Source organism: Camellia sinensis, chromosome 10 (genome assembly GCF_055761805.1).
Source record: "Camellia sinensis isolate YWXY chromosome 10, ASM5576180v1, whole genome shotgun sequence".
Taxonomy (NCBI): Eukaryota; Viridiplantae; Streptophyta; class Magnoliopsida; order Ericales; family Theaceae; genus Camellia; species Camellia sinensis.
The window spans coordinates 119,376,513-119,401,312 of record NC_138970.1 but is presented as its reverse complement, the minus strand read 5'-3'; positions in this window follow the sequence as shown (position 1 = coordinate 119,401,312).

The following is a 24,800-nucleotide window of genomic DNA, read 5'->3' as shown; positions in this document are numbered from 1 at the left end:
ATAGAATTTTTAAAACCTACCTTGATGAGTTTGTTGTTGTCTTCATCGATGATATTTTAATATACTCTAAAGATAGACTTGAACACGAACGTCATTTGAGGACTGTTTTACAAATACTTCGGGAAAGAAAACTATTTGCTAAGTTAAAGAAATGTGAGTTTTGGTTGGATGAGGTTATTTTCTTAGGGCACGTGGTCAACAAGGAAGGAATTTCAGTGGACCCGCAGAAAATAGAAGCAATTGTAAATTGGCCTACACCAACTAATGTGACAGAAGTTCGCAGTTTCATGGGCTTAGCTGGGTACTACAGAAGGTTTGTAAAGGACTTTTCGAAATTAGCTGTGCCTCTTACCCAATTGACACGTAAAGGACAACCATTTGAGTGGAATAGTGAAAGAGAATCAGCCTTTCATGAATTGAAGACAAGATTGACCACTGCACCAATTTTGACACTACCTTTAGGTACGGAAAATTTTGTGATTTTCAGTGACGCATCTTATAAGGGTTTGGGTTGTGTGTTAATGCAGAACGGAAAGGTTATTGCTTACGCCTCCCGACAGTTGAGGCCACATGAGAAGAATTATCCAACACATGACCTAGAATTGGCCGCAGTTGTTTTGCTTTGAAAATCTGGCGGCATTATTTGTATGGGGCAAAGTGTGAAGTCTACACAGATCATAAAAGCCTAAAATACTTCTTCACGCAGAAAGAGTTGAATATGCGTCAGAGAAGATGGCTGGAATTGATAAAAGATTACGACCTAGAAATTCAGTATCACCCCGGAAAAGCTAATACAGTGGCTGATGCCTTGAGCAGGAAATCAACAGGGAGTATGGCTTGCTTGCTTACTGAACAAAGGGAGATTTTGCAAGACTTTGAAAAGTCTGAAATTGAAGTGGTAGTGTGTGAACAGGGCGGATTGATAGCCGCTATTACAGCCGAGCCGGCAATTGTTGATGAAATCAAGCAAAAACAGAAAGAGGATGAGTTCCTCAGAAAGGTAATTGATGAATTTGAAGTCAGCCCAAAAGCAGAGTTCAGCATCGAGAATGGAATGTTGAAATTTCGAAACCGAATATGTGTTCCAGTTATTCCGGAGCTAAAGAAGAGGGTCTTAGATGAAGCCCACAGATCCGTATTTGCCATGCATCCGGGTAACAATAAAATGTATCGGGATTTGAAACAAACCTATTGGTGGCCTAAAATGAAGAAAGAGATTGCAGAACATGTGTCCAAGTGCCTTCAGTGTCAGCAAGTTAAGGCTGAACATCAGAAACCAGGCGGTCTACTTCAACCTCTCCCCATCCTGAGTGGAAGTGGGAACATGTGACCATGGATTTCGTTGTTGGCCTACCTCGGACTTCCCGCGGTATGGATTCTGTTTGGGTTGTAGTTGATAGACTGACTAAATCTGCACATTTTCTGCCTGTCAAAACTACATTTACTGCTTACAGGTTGGCTACTATTTATGTTGATAAAATTGTCCGCTTACATGGAGTTCCAGTATCCATTGTGTCGGATAGAGATCCGAAGTTTGTATCTAGATTGTGGAAGAGTTTGCAGGAAGCTATGGGAACAGAACTAAGGTTCAGCACTGCATTCCACCCACAGACAGATGGGCAGTCAGAACGAACAATACAGACTTTGGAAGATATGCTTCGCATGTGTGCTTTGGATTTCCAGGGGAGTTGGGAAGATTACCTGCCACTTGCAGAATTTGCCTATAATAATAGCTTCCACTCCAGCATCGGTATGGCACCATACGAGGCTTTGTATGGTAGGAGGTGTAGATCACCTATTTGTTGGACAGAGGTCGGGGACAGAGCTTTGCTCGGGCCTGAAATTGTACAAGACACCTCTGAAAAGATCAAAACTATTCGGCAAAGGCTCAAAACAGCTCAAGACCGACAGAAGAGTTATGCAGATGTCCGGAGAAGACCTCTTGAGTATGAGGTCGGCGACCATGTGTTCATCCGTGTTTCTCCAATGAAAGGCCAAGTCAGGTTTGGGAAAAAGGGCAAGTTGACGCCCCGTTATATTGGGCCGTTTCAAATTTTGGAGAAACTTGGTCCAGTTGCTTATAGAGTTGCTTTGCCACCGGGATTTGAGCAAATCCACAATGTGTTTCATGTGTCAATGTTGAGGGGTTACCTCCGAGACCCGTTGCATGTGATTGATTATCACCGGATTGCTATTGATGAAAATATGGAATATGCTGAATGGCCGGAAAGAATTGTTGACCGACAAGTGAAAGAATTGAGAAACAAATCCATTCCAATGGTGAAAGTGGAATGGAAGGAACACTATGGGGCAGATGCTACATGGGAAAAAGAGGAGGAAATGCGGCTACGCTATCCACATTTGTTTCCCGACGAAGGTAAGTTAAGTTTGGAGGACCAAACTTCCTAAAGGGGGGAAGACTGTGACACCCCTGTTCCGTAGTATGTTAATTGGTCCTTAACATGATGTGATTATGTATTTTGATATGATTTTGTGTTCCACTATGTGAAAATATGTGGTTTGAAATTTTATCTGTTCATCGTAGGAATATCTGTTTGAGTAGTCTGTTTTGGAAATTTAATTGAGGGCCTTATCGGCCACGGAACCCGAAATTGACTACGCCATTGTGGTTGGCATAATTTTTAGGGCCTACGGTGAAATTTAATTGAAATTTGATTCTGGCCAATTTAAACTGATTAAATTGATAAATTAAGTACCCCATTATTTTATATTAAAATATTTGTTAGTGGGGCTTGTTTTATATTTGCATTGCACTCCCCTTTAGCTCTCTTAAAACTCAAAATCTGAGTTAGACAATTGAGAGGGAGAGAGAGGCCGGCCATGGAGAGAAAAAGGTAGAGATTTGTGTAATTTGGGCTCAAGACTTGGGAATTTGAAGATCTAGCTCAAGATTTGGCTAGAGCTTGAGTGTTGAAGCTCTTAGGTAAGTGATTTCATGAACTCTTACTTGTAATTTGTAAGTTCAAGGGTTGTTTGCGATCAAGAACATGTAATGAGTTGATTTTTGTTGAGATTGAAGTCTTAGAACTCATGCATGTAAGAAATTACCTTGAAATTGCATGTTTGAGCTTGAAACACATGATTCATGTGGAGTTTTGGGTAAAGCTCATATTGTAGTCACCATTTGTACCATCTAAGTTGAGAATGATGAGCATCTCCCACATGCATGTACAAATCATGGGAGTATAAGTCTTGAATGTTGAATTTGAGCATGTTGATGATGGGTTTGAGACAATTTGGGACATGCATGTAGATAATTCATGTAATTGAGCTTCCTAATGTTGTAATCTGCATTAGTAGCATGTTAGCATGTGTAAATGTGTAATTTGAACCATTGCATGCAAGAAATGTAGATGGAAAACTGATTTGGAGCTCAAGAACACGATCTGGGAAACCCAGATTTTTGAGGTCCGCTCGAGCGGGGTAATGGCCGCTCGAGCGGGAAAATCGTGCTCCCAGCATTTTTGCAGAGTTGGATGCCCGCTCGAGCGGGACATTTCACGCTCGAGCGTGGATTTTTGTAGACGGACCTTCAGCTCGAGCGCATCTTTTGTGCAACCAGTACCTTGCAGGCCTTAAGGGTCCGCTCGAGCGGAGAATCTTACGCTCGAGCGGGGACCCTGTTTCCTGGAATTTTGTTCATGCATTCTGTGATTCGTTTTCCGTTCTCTTTCACTTGTAAGCACTCTTAGGCATGTGTTAAGCATTGTAAATGAGTTAATGAGATAAGAACAAAGCCTAAAGAGGAATATGTGAATTAAAGAACGGATTGAACTGTTAGTGACCCTTTTGTATTCATGAAATGTGTAGGGTCAAGCTCCAGGGCGCATCCACAAGCCGATCACTGTGAGTAATATCAATATTTGAAAACTTGTCAATGTCCAATTGCTACTCCCCTATAAATATTATGAGTTGTTAATTGGGATTGTGGACAAAAGTCTGACAAGAATAAATGAACGAATGGGCCAAAGGCCGTTTGACATGAATGAATGAGCCAAAGGCCGTTTGACATGAACGAATGGGCCAAAGGCCGTTTGACATGAACGAATGGGCCAAAGGCCGTTTGACATGAATGAATGGGCCAAAGGCCGTTTGACATGAACGAATGGGCCAAAGGCCGTTTGACATGAATGAATGGGCCAAAGGCCGTTTGACATGAATGAATGGGCCAAAGGCCGTTTGACATGAACGAATGGGCCAAAGGCCGTTTGACATGAATGAATGGGCCAAAGGCCGTTTGACATGAATGAATGGGCCAAAGGCCGTTTGACATGAACGAATGGGCCAAAGGCCGTTTGACATGAACGAATGGGCCAAAGGCCGTTTGACATGAATGAATGGGCCAAAGGCCGTTTGCCATGAATGGAAGCCCGGATGGGCCAAAGGCCAGAATGTTTGGAACTACAGTTACTTGACTTGTATTCCGTATAGTTATATATATTTTGCTGCTAAACAGAAGTATGAATTGGGCCCAAGGCCGTTTGGAGCATGTTGATCTACATATTGTTATGTAACTGTTATATTTGATATTATTCACTGGGCTATCGCTCACGCTCATTCATGTATTTGTAGGTGAGCCAAGGGAAGTCCAAACCCAGCCCCAGTGAAGTCTGCTAGGAACAACAGGAGTTTTGGGAGAGTCAGCCTTGTGCCTCGCGCATGAGACCATCCTTGCCCTTTTACTATGTACCTATGTTTTGTCTTGTTGGCAAGGACCCAGTGCATGTCTGTCCATAGTCTGTTATAGGTTGACTCGTTTTGGACGATCCTGTCTGTAATGAATTTTGTGAAACTGCACTTTTGATGTGAGTTATTAACGTATCTGAGTATGGTTTGTTTGATGTGCATATAAGCACGGCTCTATGGACAAAGTTTTTAATTTTGCTTCCGTTTGGCCCCCATTAACTCTGTTAAAATACGTTTAGAACAGTTTGAGGCCGTAGGTAATCTCATGATTACTGGCCGGTTACGTCCTTAAACCACGGGGGCGGGTTCGGGTCGTGACACTACAGCTCAGGACTCTCAAATTGTCACGGTTCTAAGTCTGAACCAAAGAGTCCAAATCCGGCAAATCGTTTTGAAAAACAGATTTTTGAAAGAAGTGCCAAACATGGACTGCTTTGCCAGATACAGAGTCGCCACCTAAATGTTTTTTTTAATGGGAAATTTAGGAAACCCTGACTCGGTGCCAAAGGCCACGTGTCCGTCATCACCAAAGTTGCCTCGGCTCGGGAACTTGGGTACGATTGGGGAAGGTCACTTCGTGAGCACCCCCGCTCGCCCGATCAAAGATCGGCCTCTACTAACCATGATATCTATTTTTGAAAACTTTGTGTGTTCTTATTCCGGTTATTAGCCTAGGTTACTATGTGATGCACACATCATATAAGTATAGACTGGATCGCCTGAATTGGAACAAAACATTTCATGTTTGTTTGTTTGAAAATGGTTTGATGGTGCTACTCGCAAGTAGGCTAGGACGTGGATTTGCCACCCTCGAGTGGGCTTAGAAAACATGATTTTGCCACTATCTAGTGGGCTTAAAACAAACTTTAGATGAATTGTCCCAATTCAGATAACCCAACCTTCACCCACAGGCATTCAAGGCAGTTATATCACATAAGCAAATAGTCTCATGGTAAGCATGCTATTCATGGCAGTCACTCACACGCATGCAAGGATGCTAAAGCATAAAACTTACCGAGTACTCCAAGCCAGAACAGACATTCATTAGAAATCATGCATGAATCCTAAGTATACAGAAATGCCTAATGCAACACATGCAAAAATACAAACTATAGCAGGCTCGGCTATTCTAAACATGGCATATGGAATGCTACAGCTAACATGTATTCAATTTGGAATTGAAATACAAATGCAGTTAGTATGATGCGCCGAGCCCGGTGCATGCAAAACAAATGAATGATGCAAACATGCTGTCATACTTTATGCTAATTGAAATATGCCTTAATCTAACCATCATAAGCTGGTAAATAAAAGGGAGAAAGACGTGGGGTTGGAAGACATACAACACACACACGCACACTTATTACAGTTGTGCCCTCGCGCAGAGGGTCCGAATAAATATACAGTCCCGAATAAAAGAATATTACAGTCCAAATAATACAGTCCAAATAATGTACAAATTCCTAATTAATTTACAAATTAACTAAGAAAGTTGTAAAACTGGCATGCATGCCAGGGACTGCCTTGCTTCTGATGAATGATATATGTCTGGGCTGCCTTGCGCGGAAATCCACTGGGATGCCCCAATTAGCCTCTGTTTAGCAGTTATTCTTGAAATGCGCGCCAAGTCCCGGAAGACTGCTGATTCTTCATTTTGCTGCAACAGAGAGCAGGAAAGGGGCATAGCAATGTATTTTCACAAATATATGCATGCCTCGATCCTCGTGCCACCAATCACGCATCTCGATGCATGATGGCAGAGGAGTCGAAATGTGCAACTCAATATAGAATGAATGCACGTATAAACACAGCTAAAACCTAACTCCATCATGGATAATCCGGAGTGTCGGTGACTGGGGAATTGAGACACGTTCCGTCACTCGGAGTACGAAACGCACCTCGTTTCCCGTGCCCGGGCTAACTCCTATCCCGAACACGATGCGATATGCATGATATGCATGAAATGCGACTAAGATGCAATCCTAACATACACAATGCTATGAAAATGAGATGTCTCGATATGCGTGCACACGGGCACGCAAACCGAGAAAATGACATACGCAATGCAAATGACATGGAAATATGATATGGGCTTATACTAACATGAGAGAGCCTCAACCACACTCACATAGGATGCCGGTGAATGATAATGAAGTGCCTCGAAATGCGTGCACACGGGCACGCAAACCGAGGCAATGGCATATGTAATGCAATATGGCAAAAATGGCACATAGAATGCAACATGGACTTATACTAACATGAGAGAGCCTCAGCCGCACTCACATAAGAGGCCGGTGAATGAAAATGAAGTGCCTCGAAATGCGTGCGCACGGGCACGCAAACCGAGGCAATGACATATGCAATGCAATGGCATGGAAATGGCATATAGAATGCAACATGGACTTATACTAACATGAGAGAGCCTCAGCCACACTCACATAGGATGCCGGTGGATGAAAATGAAGTGCCTCGAAATGCGTGCACGCGGGCACGCAAACCGAGGCAATGACATATGCAATGAAATGGCATGGAAATGACATATAGAATGCAATATGGAATTTAGGCACTGAAATATGGGGGAAAACAGCCCCGAAATGAGGTGAAATCACACCCGATGCATGGAATTTCTCCCGAAATGCAAAATTAGGCACCTGAAATGGCCTATAGCTATACCAAACATGCGTAATTGGCACATGGAATGAAAAGACAGAAGCAAGGCAGCCCCAAAATAAGTATTTTACTAGTACAAAACATGGCCAAACAGCAAGCAAAGATAGGGAAAAATTAGCATGCGAAAATGGCCCTAAACATGAGATTATGAAGCAACTCACAACTGCTAACTCCAAATGGGTTAGGACCCTTCAACAACATTGAAGAGGGGCCCAAAATATGATGTTTTCCAGAACTGTAAAAACCCCCAAAACAAACACAGGTATGGCTGCACTCCCATGCAAGAAAAAGGGCCAAAAGGTGGCCAAAGAAGCAAGTGGTATATGTAAAGCCCAAACTGAAAAATTCCCTTCTACAACATTGAATAGGGACCAAAAAAATGACTATTTAAAGAACTGTAAAAACTCCAAAACAGTATACAAACATGCTAGAAATGCAATGCAAAATGAGGCTCAAAAGAGGCTATAACACAAAGTGTGCAAAATATTCAACAAACAGCCAAAGACCCTTAATAAAACATGTAGAATGGGCCAAAATAAGACTATTTTCAGAACTGTAAAAAGGCCAAAAACCGAAGCATGATAGGCTGCCAAAGCATGCAAGAATGGGGACCGAAAGAGGGATATAACATGAAGTGTATAAAATATACCTCAAACAGTGATGAGCCCTTCTTCAATGTTGAAGAGGGGCTCAAAATAAGCCTATTTAATGAACTGTAAAACGCCCAAAAATGGAAGCATAATGGGTTGCCAAAGCATGCAAGAAAATTGACATACGAGGGGATATTGAAGCAAGTGCAATATGGAGGGCTCAAACAGGGTTGAGCCCTTAATGAAACAAGAAAATGAGCTCAAAAAAATGATCTTTTCAGTTTTGGTCGGAGCTCAAATCAGCAAGCATGTATGGCTTATAAATGGTGCAAGAAATGGACCAAAAGGGGGGGAAATGCTACTCACCCTTGAAGACCAATGCTTTTGTTGCTTCTTGGACCAACTTTGATGATTCTAAGCTGCTGGAATTCCTCCCCTTGCTGCTGGAATGGAGGGGTGGTGGTAGAGCTTGATGATGATGAAGAAATGAGGTGTAGAACTTGGATATTTTTGAGGAAATGAGAGAGATAGAGGGAGAGTTGTATGTAAAGCTTCAAAGCAATTTTGTTCCAACCCCTAAATGTGATATCACCTGCTGGTTATAAGGACAAAAAAGAAGGAGTAAAGGAGGGGCAAGAATTAGGCAAGTTTTCCCCCACAAAATATCCCCCGGATTGGGATATTTTCTGGGGGAAACAGCTATACAGCTGTAAAGTGTATCACACAAGGAACATGGCCGGCCCATTATTGGACTTGGAAGTGGCCGGCCGGCCACCCCCCCTAGCCGGCCGGCTAGGGGTCAAAAAGGCCAAGTAGAAATAGTGGCCGGCCACCACATATTCGTGGCCTCCCAGGTCTCCTCTTCACAACCCTGTGGTTCGAATTTGGAAACCCCAAAACAGGAGAGAGAACAAGCCATTTTGAGTAGGAATGGCAACGGGGCGGGGCGGGGCCGGTGATCACACTCCCCGTCCCCGATCCCCGATGGTCAAATTTCCCCCGGCCCCGGCCCCGATCCCCGACGGGGAAGCCATCACCGCCCCTGCCCCTGCCCCCTAACGGGGATCGGGTTTCCCCGACCCCGAACACTCCCCAGCCAAAAAAAAAAAAAAAACCTTCAGAAAATACAACAACAACTGTGTAAATCAGATCTGAACTTTGTGTAGAGTCCACCAAATCAAGAAATTAACAAAGAATATAAATTACATTAGTGTGTTTATATGTACACACCATAACACGTTTATTTCCTTTGGTGGACCAAAACAAAAAATTGAAAATATAGCAACTTCAGTTTTCTTCTTCAGCTTGCGGGACTGCCTCGGCACTACGATCACTGCCGAAATCAAGTTATTATTCGGTGATAATGGAGTCGCCACCTCAACCGCCGTGTAATGAGACAGATCTGAAACAGATTTGAAATTTGTGAAACAGATCTGAGACAGATCTGAACCAGATCTGAAAACCAAAAAAAAAAAAAAAAATGATCGGCAGTGTGAGACGCGGTGGTGGTGAGAGATGCTGTGGTGATGGTGGTGGTGCGAGGTGGAGGCGACGAGAGGAGGAGCCGACTGCGTAGCAGTCTGTGGAGTGAAGAGAGAGAGAGAGAGAGAGTGAGAGAAGAGAGAGAGATCACAGATCAGAGATGCGTTTTGGGAACTTTGACAACTATATAATAGATATAAAATAGATAGGGACGGGGGTTTATTATCAGAGATAATATAATAGATAAATAATAGATTACAGGGAGGGGCGGGGAGAAACGGGCCGGGGAACGGGGCCGGGGACGGGCCGGGTCCGGGGCTGTGAAAGTGATCCCCGTCCCCGGCCCGAATTTAATCGGGGATTCAAATTTAAATACCATCCCCGGCCCGTCGGGGGTATTATTCGGGGAAAAACCACTCTTATCGGGGACGGGGGGTCGGGTCCCCGTCGGGCCGGTTTTAAATTGCCATCCCTAATTTTGAGGAGGGGTTCAAAAGGTTCAAATGGAATTAATGGCCGGCCATGAACTTTTAGGGTCCTCCCATGTGTGTACATCACAAATATGTGGTTTGGGGTTGAAGAAAGTGGCCCCAAGGTGTTCAACATTAGCCCGGAAGGAGGGATTCAAAAAGGTCAAGCAACATTAGGGGCCGGCCATAAACTTTTAGGGTCCTCCCATGTGTGTACATCACAAATATGTGGTTTGGGGTTGAAGAAAGTGGCCCCAAGGTGTTCAGCATTGGCTCGGAAGTGCGAAAAACGGGCGCCGGAGGGCGAAAATGGAATATAACTGGTTGCTAAGATAATTGCTGGCCTCCCACCCTCCAGTGACCTCCCTGGTGATGAAACAGAGGCACCTGCCAAAAATGAACGAAAACCGATGCAAAACGAATGCTCGGGGGCCAAAACACGCAGTTCGGGGTCCCGAAAATGGGCTGTTAAGCATCGAAAGTGGCGTTCGGCCACGAAGTGGGTTTCTCAGACCCCAGTGTCCCTCAAAAGGGAGTAAATAAGATGTATGCCAAAAATCAGAGCAAACGGAGATGGTTAGGCGGTCCCGAACCGAGGCACACGGCCAACGGTCCCGAAAAATCGGAAACCGGACTCCGAAATGGGCAAAATGGCCTGCGGCCACGAAATGTAGCCCACGGCCACTGAGAGATGGTCTACTGGACCTCTCCCTCCCCTCAGGAAAAGAAACAGAGAAAACCGAGTCTGGTTCGCAAACCGAGGCAAGGCACAGAAGAGGGTTCGGAAGTCCGGAGGCAGGGCTCGCAGCCAAGACTCTGAAACTTCTGGACGAGCACATTATGCAATGTCACCAAGCGCTCAATCGGTGACGTCTGAGTCTTAAGGTCGGTCAAAAATGGGGTGTCTACAGATATTGTTTCGGATGAACCTAGCCACATGCGCTGCTTTCAACACTGCATAGGACTGAGCTTCCACCCACTTTGTAAAGTAATCAATTGCCACCAAAATGTATTCATGCCTATTCGACCCTTTTGGTGTGACTGCGCCGATGACATCAATTTCCCAGACTGAGAAAGGCCATGGTGAAATCATATTGTACAGTTTCGACGGCGGGATATTCATGCGATTAGCATGAATTTGGCATTTGTGGCATCGCCAAACAAAACCAATACAATCCTCCTCCATAGTGGACCAGTAGTAACCTTGCTTGAGAGGCTTCCTGGCTAACATTAATCCGTTCATGTGCGCTCCGCACTCTCCCCCATGGATGGCCTCCATTAGATGCTTTGATTCCTCTTCTTTGACACATAACTTGTGCATTACCAGATGACCTCTCTTGTACAGTTTACCTTCGTAGATGATAAATTGAACGGCTATTTTTCGTATTCCCTTTTTTTCCTTGGCATTTGCCTCTGGTGAATAAACCTCATTTTTCAAGAAGTTCCAAATATCGTAGTACCAAGAGTTTTTGTCTTGCGCTTCATCTATTGCGGTGATAGCCTCATAGGCCGGCGTGTATCTCTGCTCAATGATAATTAGACGCTTCTGGACTCCAAACGGGATGTCTATCATGGATGATAGAGTTGATAAAGCATCAGTGAACCTGTTGTTCTCTCTCAGTAGATGCGTGAAAGTCAGCTTTTCAAACATAGGAATTAGAACATTCAGGGTCTGGTTATAAACCTTCATCTTTTCTTCTTTGACATTCCAGTCTCCATTTGCTTGAGAAATAACTAGGTTCGAGTCCCCGATAACATCCAATCTTTTTGCCCCTAGTTCCAGGGTGGCTTTCAAACCAACGATACACGCCTCATATTTTGCCTTGTTATTGGACACCTTGAATCGGAGTTTGAAAGCTAGAGGTATATGGGAATTGTCGGGTGCTATTAGCAACACACGTATCCCATAACCGTATTGATTGGATGCTTCGTCAAAATACATTGTCCAAGTCTGTTCCTTAACGTACAGAATGGTTTCATCTGGGAACTGGTATTCCACCGCTTCATCCTTTTCTACTGGGTGGTCTGCCAAGAACTCGGCTATAGCTCTCCCCTTGATTGATTTGCGGGTAACATACTTGAGATCAAATTTGGAGAGAAGAAGAAACCAACGGGCTAGCCTACCCGTAAGCACTGGTTTCTCAAAGAGATATTTGATGGGATCTAATCTTGAAACTAGAATTACGGAGTGAGCTAACAAGTAGTGCCTCAATTTCTTGGTAAACCATACCAAGGCTAAGCAAGTTTTCTCTAACGGAGTATAGCGGGTCTCGTATTCCAGCATTTTCTTGCTCAAGTAATAGATGTCTTTCTCCATCCTATCCTCAGATCCCTGAGCAAGCATACATCTCATTGTGGTGTCTGTTACTGACAGATACAGAATCAAAGGCTTCCCCGGCTCTGGCGGTGATAACACAGGTAGATTCTAAAAGTACCGCTTAATCTGTTCAAAGGAGAATTGACATCGATCATCCTATCGAAGTTTCTTTCCTTTCTTTAGGAGACCAAATAGTGGTTCACAAGTCAAGGTTAATTTGGAAATAAACCGTCTTATGAATTGCACTTTACCCAGAAAGCCTCGCAACTTCTTTTCAGTCCTTGGTGGTGGCATTCTAGGATGGCCTTGATTTTGGAAGGATCTACTTCGATGCCTCTCTGTGTGATCAAGAAGCCCAGCATTTTTCCTGCTGTTACGCTGAAAGTACACTTCTGCGAATTCAACCTCAGTCTGTATCCTCTGATTCGTTGAAAGAATTTTTCCAAGGCAGTATAGTGGCCCTCTCTTTCTTTGGACATGACAATCATGTCATCCACGTACACCTTGACCCCTTTGTGGATCATATCATGCAAAATGGTGGTTGCAGCCCACTGATAGGTATCCCCGATATTCTTCAGCCCAAACGGCATAACGCAATAGCAGTAGGTTTCCCATGGTGTAGTAAATGTAGTTTTTTCTCTGTCCTCGGGCGCCATCAGAATCTAGTTATACCCAGAAAACCCGTCCATGAAGGATAATAATGCATGACCCGCAGTGAAATCCACTAACTCATCGATGTGCGGTAGAGTGAAGTCGTCCTTCAGACTGGCTCTGTTCAGATCCCAGAAGTCCACACACACTCAGATTCTATCATCCTTTTTTGGCATTGGGACGATGTTGGCCAACCAAGTCGGATATTCAGATACTAACAAGAAACCTGTCTCGATCTGCTTGGTGACCTCTTCTTTGATCTTCAACGCCCAATCCGGACAGATTCTGCGCAACTTCTACTTGATGGGTCGGGCCTGGGGTGAAGAGGGATTCGATGCTGTACAATCTCAGGATCGATTCTAGGCATGTCTTCGTAGGACCACACGAAAACATCTTTGAAATCATTTAATAAAGCAGCTAAGCGCTCACGTTCCTTCAAAGAAAACGTGGACCCGATCTAGACTAGACGTGGATCCTTCTCAGTACCCACATTAATAGCAATGATTTCATCAGTGCAGGGTTTTGCAAACCTCTCCTCCTCTTGACTAATCAAGTTTTTCAAAACCAGAGGAATTCCTTCCTCTTTGTTTTCATTAAAATTCCGAAAATCTTGGTTAATGCAATAAACAAGCGGCAAAGAGAAATACTCAGAATCGGCAGCGTTCTCATTCATAAAGCCTAGCTCATCCAGCTCTTTGGTTACAGCCGACTCAAAAGCAAAAGAAAAAGAGGAACTGGACAAGACCTTGGCATCCGGGTTATCACCCCCTGGAATACCAGACTCGGACTCAGAAGAACCATAATCTGATTCTGACTCCACAAACTCTGTGGAATTAGATTCTGGCTCATCACCTAACTCAGAACCAGATAGGTAGCCCTCTTCCAACTGCCAGACAAAAGATGGTGCTTTAGATGCATCCAAAATACTGCTGGATAGGTTCACACCCGGTTGGTCCCCGATCATGGAGATGGTAAGGTTATCCCCCAAGCTCTCTGAGTCAGCCGGAGGATCTGTAAGGAAACATGCCAGTGCTATGCTCTGCTCAACTTCAGAATTTGGCTCAGCCTTTTCCTCAGCATCACTTTCTTGCAACTGTAGATTGAAAAAGATTTCGAAGCCGGGGACGAGCTGCTTTGCAGAATTTGTCCAGGGTTTGAGAAAGCCACAAAATGGGAAGTCTTCACCCTCTCGAACAAAGTGGCCATTTAGCGTTCCCCGAATCGGCCTATGAACGAGCTCATAGTGTTTTCCAACTTGCTTGGCTCTGGCTCTACATGCCATCTCTTCTCTTTTCCTGACGCAATCTTCTTTGGTGGGCACATAGCCGAGACCAAAAGCATGTGGATTATACGGCACATTGGCCAATTCTGTGACGCCTTTCCGGCCACTTCTTTCAAGTCCCATTCCTGGCACATGTTGTAGTTTGTTCATAACATAGATTGATTGGGCTCTGACATACATGCCCTCATCCGCTGCCAAGATGGTCTGTACTACTCGAGCCTCAGCCAGCGTAGACCCTGAGAGGAAAACATCCTCTTTGCCATGAATGATCTCCAACACTAGTGTAGTTACCTTTAGCGGGGGATGGATAGAAGAATTCCCGAAAACAATCACCACTTCCTTTCCATGAGGGTACTTTAGTATTTGGTGGAGGGTAGAGGAGACTTCTTTCACCAAATGTAACCAGGGTCTCCCTATTAGCAAGTTGAAGCTGGCCGGGACATCTAGGACATGGAACTCGACATGCTGCTGAGCTGGATGCACTAGAACTCTCATTTTTACCGTGCCCATAACCTCTATGCTTGTGTTATCATATGCTCGAATCACTTGGACTGTGGGCACGAAGTCTGTTGGTTTCAGGCCGATGGCATAAGCTGTGCAAGAAGGACAGATATTGATAGCTGACCTGGTGTCGACCAACACCACTAGCACCCATTTTTCTCTGTACTCAATAGATATGTATAGGGGTTTGTTGTGGGTTGAGCCTTCCGACGGCATTTCTTTATCAGAAAAGGTTAGGATTGGCCCAGCGCCACCTGGGAAGGCCAATCTCACAAGCTGTTCGGGGGTAGTGTCAATGGACAACTTAGCTTTGTTCATTGCTGATAGTACAGCCTGTCGATGTACCTGGGAGGCCATAAAAAGACCCCAGATCGAAATGTCGGCTTGGATTTTCTTTAGTTGCTTCAAAACTGCTTCTTCCTCCAACTACTTCTTTTTCTGTTTCTCAACTTCCCTATCTTTCCCAGAGGCCTTAGCTTGGTCCAAGTGCAGTGGCTTGAAATACCGCCCACTCCTCATCATGTGGTCTATTTCTTCAGTGTACCACATGTTGTCTGGAAGGGACTCACCCTAGTCCTCATCAGTGTGAGCCAGAAGTAGATCATCGTCCTCTCACCACACACCTCCGGCAGTTGACAAACAGTTGTTCGGTTCCGTTTGGATCACTCTCATATCACAAGCATCTTCTGCAGGGCATTGGGCCATTACAGCCTTCTGGTTTTCTTCAACCCTCTCTTGTGAAAATAGCTTCAATGCAGCTTCCTGTTCTGTGTTCACGGTACTTATAGTGCCTAGTTCCTGAGCTGAATTGTTCACGCCAGTGTTCTCCTGCAATTTCCCCTTTTCATCGGCTATTCTGGCCACTGCAGCAATTCTTGCGTCCTTTTTTTCCAGTTTTGTTTCAGTTCCTTACTCTTTGTCAGGTTCATCACTCAACCACCTAGAGTTGTCTGTCGACCCATTCAAATCAACCAGTCAATCTGCACATCCCCTTGATCTTGTTCGTCGAAGAACTGCAGGTTGTCTAAGTCCTCCTCAAGCTTCGCCAGATCATCCAAACCTTGGCTCAAGCCATCCTCTCTAACCACATTGACCTCCGCTATAGTCGGCAATACCACTTCCGACTTGGCTTGATCAACTGACACGATGTAGCAACACGGATCATACTCCGCTTCAAACAAGTCCTCAAAGCACTCAGGCAATGAACTCGTACTCTCTTTTAAGGTCGGCCTCCCTTCTACTGCAACTGTCACCACCACAGGTTTAGGTTGAAGTATGGACGTGTCCATCATGCACAAGTCTGTGCTTTCAGGAATGAACACCATCGGTCTGGGTAGGTAGGAAGGGGTGATATATATGCTGGGGTTGTAGGGGAGGGCCATTGTATGGATTAGGTTTAGATTTGTGAGGTGGAGGAATTTGATTGTGGGCCGGGAGAGGGTTAGTAGTTTACATTTGGCTTTTGGGGTGGTGCGATTACCTTATTGTCGATGAGGTCTTGAATCTCATGACGCAGCTGAAACATTGGTCGGTGTCGTGACCGTGTTACTGGTGAAACGCACAGTATTTGGCTGGGTTGTGTTTTGGTGGAAGAGGATCAGATAATGGGCGAGGCTCTAACGGCTTGAGGAACCCCTTTTTGATCAACACCTTCATGGCTTGGGATAAAGGCATATAGAGTGGGGTAAAGGTCCTCTGGGATCGGGCGGGGTTGTTTGAAGTTTGTAGGGTTGTGCTGGCAAAGGGATTCGCGGTCTTGGTTGTGGTGGTGACAACACTCACATCTGCCGACTGCGCAACTGTGCTACCACTGGTGGTTGTATTGGAACTGCGCACAAAAGGCATCTTGGCCTACTTTTTTTCATCAGTAATCAACCCCTATTTCGTGGCGTCTTCAATCTGAACCCCCATCTCATGGAGCTCAGTGAATGTGAACAAAGGTAGGATGATCATTTTCTACAACAATTTCCTGTGCAGATTACGGACTACCATCCTTATCTGATCTTTTTTGGAAGGTCATGTGGTCATCATTGAAGCTTTGGCCCTCCACCTTGTCACGAATTCTGAAAAGCCCTCTTTTGGCTCATGGCGTGTTGCTTCGAGATCATGGGTTGTGATCTCGATTTGCGTGTTGTACGAGTGCTATGCAATAAAGGCCTTAGACATTTCCTCCCAACTTTGCTTCACAGAATCCTCTAGCTTTGCATACCATATAGCCGCTATTCCCGACATGGTTCGGCTAAAGAGTGAGAGCTTCTGCAGTCTGGTCAGGTCCATCGGCCGTAGAATGTCTGAAAATAGCTGAAGATGAACCATGGGGTCTCCAGAGCCATCGAACCAATCGATGTGTGGTATTTTGAACCGGTCTGGCAATGTCACTGCAGAGTCGGTATACCTATCTTCTATGTTAGGGATAGAGTTCACACCTTGCGCTCTCTTGAAGAGCTTCTCCAGTTTGTTGACTTTAAGCACAGTCGGGTCAACCTCAAACTCAAATGGAGCCACCGTCTGATACACAGGTGCTTTGGAGGCTTGTGGTGGGATTGGCTCTACCAGGTTGCCTTGATTCTCAGCCTGGGCATTAGCAGTATGGACTGTGGCTCCAGGTGCTGGGATACCCACAAGAGGTGCATGAGACGTAGACGCTATTGCCGTCTGTAGCTGTTGTTGTTGTAGCCTGTTTATTACCTCAGCCTGACGTACTGTGACCTCGGCCTGACAAGCAGCGTCTTGCTGCATGGTTTCAACTGTTTGCTAAAGGTGGTGAATCAAGTCCTCCATGCTGACTAGGGGATATTGTGCCATCAGAATGGGTGAATGATCTCGTATTGGACTAGATGTAGAAGACTGAGCCTGACTAGATGCAGGTGATTGCTGGACTGGTGAATTGTGCCTAACTCTTCTCTGTTTAGTAACTGGTGGGAGCGAAGCAAACACAGGTTGTCCCCTAACAAGATCTCCAAATCTGTAAAGCCTCTTGACACTGGTCCAAAGCGCTTAGGGGATATTCGAACTGTCCGAAGCTGTGATGTTATACTACCTAACAAAAAAGAAATAAAGCAAAAAAAAAGCAGCAATCAGAAATCGCACAGCACCTCAACTTAGATGTTAACAACACACAGATGTAATCAAAGCTGTAGGACTGTACTCAATACTGAATTCTGCCCCTAAATCAGATACCCAACTTGCAACTGATACGCACATTCCTGTACACTTTCATTGTAAAGCACATACCAGTTCAGTGAGAACCAAAACACCCCTATGAGGGGGTAGGGTTACCCTGTCCTAGTTTCATCAAGAACTAGGGTTCACTATTCAAACAACGCGATTTCATGCAATCCTGCATTTGGATAAGCATCATGTCCTAGTTTGGAACAGTCTCTATGGCTTTCGATATGTAACTAGGCCAAATGGTCGAAAAGGGCACCTCAGCAAGGCTACCTAATACACCTTTCACACCTAACACCAAGAAGTGAAAGGAGGATCAAATGGTACAGCGGTAGTCCAGATCTAAGGGTTGTGCTCCCATCATGGCAGAGCCTGTGACCGGTCAACCATTTCGCAAGCTTTTTTAGGCAAGCCTTCGGCAAACCGTCTAGGAATAGCAGATGGCAAACACAGTGACTTAAACACATCAATGCAAATGCAATGCAAAGAAATATATGTGTAAATAAAATTTCATATCATGAAGTTCAAGTCAAGTTCTCTAATTTCTCGAGCAGAGTCGCCAGAAACTGGAGCTCGACTTTTTCACGCCGCTACTCGGGAGTCGAAATGTAACACCTGCCTTTTCCTTAGCTGTTACTGTTATGATTAATCTGAATTATGCGTTTATCTATGCCTTATGTGCTTAATTATGTGCATTATGTTTGTTAACAGATATGTTCCTTTATGAAAAAACCTGTATGATTCGTTAAATCATAGAGTTATTAAATTGGTTAGTGGACTAAATGGGTAAGTTGTCACACTTTAATTAGGTCAAGTAATAAGTTAATTAATGAAATAACTAGTTAATGTAGGTGAGGAGGCTTTCACTTAATTAAACTAAATTTAACTAGAGATGTATTTAAATATATGTGAGACCTCAATTAGAAGGAAAAAAAGAGGGAGATATAATCTGAGAAAGAGAGAGAGTGTGAGAGTGTTCTAGAGGGTGAGCTTAAAGGAGTGATCAACAAGAAGAATGAGAGAATTTGAGACAACTTCATCAATTAACACATTAAGGTAAAACTTCCTCCTAATTTCTTGCATGAGATTAATTTTTATCTTGAATTCATGGAGTTTGAGGAGCGGGTGAGGGATTAAGTGGTGTAAGTTGAGCTAGAAACCCTAGTAAGAGGGATTTTCCCATAACCTTGCATGTATCCCATCACCTTGCTCATTCCTAAGGTTTTATATGAATTTAAGTCATATTTCTATGGTTTTGTTGAGACATAGAATTACCATGTGCATTTCCTCTTTAATCTTTGAGTTGTTTATAAGAGTAAGGGATTTGATGCCTGAATTTTAAGTCCTACTCTTGGTAATTGTTTTTATACCATGTTTCTTAATTTTTGGTCCTTAATTTGAGTGAATTTGGGTTTGATTTTTGGTGGTTTGAAATTCCAAAAATAGAGCAAAAACTCGGTTCTAAAACACCCAGAATCGCACGTGCGGCAAGGGAGCCCGCATGTACAGGAGAGCACTGGCGCACGTGTAGTGGATAGACCTACACGTGCAGAAAACAAGTGAATGTTGGGGAGCTTTTTGCTTAAAAAGCACCTAATGGCGCACGTGAGAGTCCCGCACGTGCGGCCAAGAAGTTCCGCATGTGCAGCTGTTTGACTACCTTAGATTCACTTTTCTATGTCATTTACTCCACTCCCGGGCCTCCGTTAGCGTGTTTCACACTCGTAATTGATGTCCATTTGTATTGCTTGAGCATTTAACAAGAGTAAACTACATTTAAACCAGTCAATTCCTAAGTTATGAAACTAACTAGTTGGATGTTTGGTGAATTAAGTAAACAACGCTTATATCTGTCTGTGTAGGTCAAACGCCTCGTTCCGGTCATCTACAACATGAACCTGACTGTGAGTAACACTGTTGTACAAATAAGTTTCATTTCAATTACCTTTTCTCTGCTTTGAATTTAAGCATACTCTGGAAGATTCTTATGTTAATGAATGATAATTATATCACTATTTTCATTGTTTACTATGGCAACCCTGACACCATTTGTATGATCGCAGATCTGTCAGTTCCATTTCATGGAACTCCTGTTTAATAAGGTGTTAGCTATCATATCTGATCCTTGGTCTTCATGACCGCCTGTTCAGTCTTTATGACCGTCTGTTCGGTCTTCATGACCATTTGTTCGGTCTACTGGACCGTCTGTATTTACTGCTTTTGATTACACTATGTGATATGTTATGCTCCTCAAATGTCATATGAACCTGCTCAGTATGTGTTTTATTTTACATTATAATTATCGTTCAAAATCTCTTAATTCAGCTGTTATTCACTGGGCTCTAGTTCATATTTTGATATGCCATGTAGGTGATCCACCTCTAGAAAGGACATAGTGGCGTCGACCCTGCTTTGATTTTGTCAAGCTAACTTCTATGCCTCACCGCGAGGTTCCCATCTATTCGAGTATTGAGGTGGCCAGTGTGCACCTTTTTGTAACTCGCTCATGTATCTTGGTCAGTAGTCACTGGCATTATTTTTGTTTTCGATGGGAGTCACTCTTCTCTTTTAATTGTCTCTTGACGAACTTGTGATAGCACGATGTACTTATGCATGTGTGAATATGTACATATAGCAATGTCTTTGTCTCATGTAAATTCACAGCTCATTGGACGTTTTGTCTTCTTATATAATGGCTTCCGTTAGCCCCGTTGATTTGCTTGGTTCAGGCAAGCCTTCGGTAATCACAGATTACTGGCCAGTTACGACACTAAACCTATAGGGGCGGGTTTGGGTCATGACACGAAATAAGCCATACAGTTCGGACTCCCGCGGTTCTGAATCTAATCTCATAAGTGCAATGTGAAATTGATAAACATCAAAGAGTCCAAATCCGACAAATCTTTTGGAAAATCAATTTTGAATCAAATTGCCAAAAATGGACTGCTTTGCCAAATACAGAGTCACCATCTAAATATTTTATTTTGAAAAAATTTAGGAAACACATGACTTGTGCCAAAGGCCACATGTCTGTCATCACCAAGATTGTCTTGGCTCGGGAACTTAGGTATGAGAGGGGAAGGTCATGAATACATTTGAGAACCCCCGCTCGCCCGATCAAAGATCGACCTCTACTAATCATGATATGATTTTTATCAACATTATATGCTTTTGTTCCGTTTATTAGGTTAGCATTATTATGTGATGCTCACACACACAAGTATAGACTAATTTGCAAGAATTAGAATATTTCGATTCATGTTTGTTTTGAAAATTGTTTTGAATATGTACCACTTAAAAAAAGTGGTCGCATATAAACATCACTCAAATTATTCCAACTCAAGCAACAAGCCTTCATCCACAGGCATTCAAGCAGTTTATCAATTAAGCAATTAACCTCATGGCAAGCATGCTAGATATGGAAAGAATGGCAATAATGACCCACTTGCCATATGCTAAAGCGAGTAAAGGCTCACCTAGTACTCCAAGCCAAAATGAACAAAAGAGTTAGAAAAAAAAAATGCATGATCCTAACTTTATGCAATATGACTAATGCAACACATGCAATATGCAATTAATATGCTTGGCTACTAAACATGTTATGTGAAATAATTAAATAGCATGCGGTCTAAGTACGTATTCAAAGAAGTATTGAACTAACAATGCAGTTAGAATGATGAACCGAGCCTTGGTGCATGCAATACAAATGGATGCAAACATGAAGTATGCTAATCAAAACATGATGCCCCTAAACTAACCATCGTAAGCAGTTAAATAAAAGGGAGAAACACGTGTGATTAGAAGACATACACATTATTACATTGCACTCTCACGAAGGAGAGTCTAAATGAATAAACTAAGCTAATTAACTAACTAATTAGGCTAAGCTAATTTAGCTAATTATTGCAAACCAAAATGAATAAATTATTACAACAAATGAATTAACTAACTAGCTAGTTAATTATTACAACACAACTAGTTAACTACCTTAACTAATTCAATAGTTACAATACAAGTGCAATTAAAAGAATTAAGTAATCTAAACAATCTAAAAATTACACTAACTACTTCGCCTTGGGATGCGAGGGATGTTCATGCGCATGCTTGATTTCCAGCCGAAAAGACCGTCGTTTTGCTTCTAGAGAGCCTCTATTGCGCAATAGAACACACACACTATTGCCTATTTCCAGAATAACTCTGCTCTGCCAAAGGAACACATTGTTGAATTTGCATCAGTGGCTGGCCGGCTAGTGATGAGTGTTGCCAGCCACTAGTGATGGCCGGCCGGCCATGGAAAGTGGCCTGCCGGCCACTGCTGCCCAGTTCTCCTTTGCTGCAATAGAGGACAAATAGTGCATATACAAGGTATTTCAAGGGTTTGTTTGCAGAACTCATCTTTCCTTTTCATGAACAAATCAAAGGAGTAGTGAGTTTGGTTCACAAACCATCAATGGATGCAATTTTATTGCATGATGGCTCATGAAATGTCACAACCCAAACCTGTCCCTAAAAGTTTGGACATGACCGGCCTGAGTTTAAGCCTCAAGATTAAATTTCCACAATTGTTATTCCATATGGGGCTTGAACGGAAGCAATTATAATATCAAAATAAAACAACCATTGAGCTGTGTCTACATACCAGGATCATAATACATCATATTATACAGGAATATATATATAGATATATATCATGTTATATATATACCATCCATACCCATTGAGTCCATACATGTATGTTTATATACAAAGGTAGCAACCCAAAGGTGAAGTGTTAATAATACAACCAAGACAAGTCTTCTATGGCTAGCAAAATGTGCCAACATATATAGGACTTCCCAAAACAAGGCAAAAGGTCCCAACATAAAACAAAAGTCCCCTCGGGTAACTTGGCATAACAGGTCTAGCAAGAAGGGCTCCTGAAACCGACCTAGGGTTGTCCTCCATGCTGATCACCTACATACACATGCATAAATACGAAGTAAACAAGGCTCAGTGAATAATAGCAGTGTAGAGAAGGTAAGTGAATAAACTTACTTTAAAATGGCCTCGGGCCCATAAGTTAATACATAACGGCCTCAGGCCCACATAGGATACAAAACGACCTTAGGCCCAATACAGTATAGAATGGTTTTGAGCCCAACATATCAACAGCTATTTAGAACGATATAGGGTAGATGGAACATCGACATGTCTCCATCTCCCTTGGCCTTAGCACCATTAGTCACATGTGATCCATATCATCATAAAGTAGATAGAACATCGGCATGTCTCCATCTATCTCTGCCTTAGAGCCATATGCCATTAATCATAAACAATTCACATCATAACAGCCTTAGGCCCACCTTTATTATGAGGTTCTCAACGACTTTGAGTCTGTAATAGTGACATTGTTCAATTACCTCAACTAATTCCAATCATACTGTTGTATCAATAACCTATGTTATTCACAAGCGAAAACATGATCATAAAAATAAATAAAGCATAACATTACACTACTATTACTCACTGTGGTGCGGTTACACGACAACCTCTTCCAGTATGTGACCTACACATAACATACACTTGTAAGTATTTCCTTTTTCCTTAGTTTTTTTCCTCTTTATTCATTGTTCGATTCGCTAAGTTCCGTTCAATTATAAACATTACAGAAGAATCAAATGGACATTTTAACACATTCAGAGGGTCGAGAAGAGTAAAAAAGCCAATAGAATTTTTCCCCTTTAGCCGCACATGCAGAGTCCCTCGCCGCACGTACTAGAAGGAAGGTGTGCCGTACATGCGGCCCACACATGCCTTTATTTCAGAATGCAATCCTTTGCCTCCTTTGTTTTCCGCACGTACGATTGTGAGCCCTGCACGTGCGGCCATGGGCCCCGCACGTGCGGTCGTAGGCTCTGTTTTGAGCAGTTCGAAGTTCAACAAAAATCCAACTTTTCAAAGGCATTTCAAGGCTCAATTATAAGCAAAATTCCTTTACTATTACAATATGTAAACATACTAAACATGAATTTCATAAGTAATGAGATCATAACTCGTTTCTTTTATCTTTTCATGGTAAACCAAAAGGGCTACAACCACATAGAAAAAGAGATACAATATATAGAGATCAAAATATGCAAAACTTGAAGATTAGAAGGTGAATCTTCTTAAACTAGCTCAAAGCAACCTTTACTTTAAAATTTAACCCTCAAGTTAAGGAAACACAATGAAACTTAATATTTCCCATGGGTATTTCCTCAATCAATTCTCTAATCCAAAACCCTAATTCATATGAGTGAAAAGCTTCTTTCAAATACTTAATGACAATCAATTAAGGGTAGTTTTAGAGTAATTGAGTTGCTTTACACTTACTTTGAGCCCCAATCTTTGAACCCTCTCTCAAATCCTCCAAGTCCTAGTTGATTTGCCCCCTTCTTTCTCTCTTTCTCTTCTCATCTTTCCTTTTCTCCAGGAGATATTTTTATTTTTGATTCTAAGTCTCTAAGTTCTTTATAGCTATCAACTTCATAAATTATGAGTCTAAATAAGCTTAATTGAGAATTGGGCCCAATTAGATCAATTTAATTCGTTATGAATCAAATTTTTTACAGAAATTCACATTATGGCCTAAAAATCATGCTGATCAAAACTGTGAAGTCAATTTCGAGTTATCGCACCTCTAAGACTTTCAATTTCAAATCCAAAGGTCTCAATTTCAACAGATTTTCTCATAACCGACAGATATAATGTCATAAACATATATAATTCACACAATTAATCACAAATTCACATAAAATTTCATGGCAACATATAATTACGTCTTAATTAAAGGTTTAAAGCATATAAGAGGGTTGGGTTATAACATGAAACCAAGTGTGCAAGTTCAATAAATGCAACAAAACAAGACTCATACCACCTCGCTTTCATGAATGATCAAGGGAAGTGATGACCTTGGAGACTTGAACCATTTCATCACTAGTGAG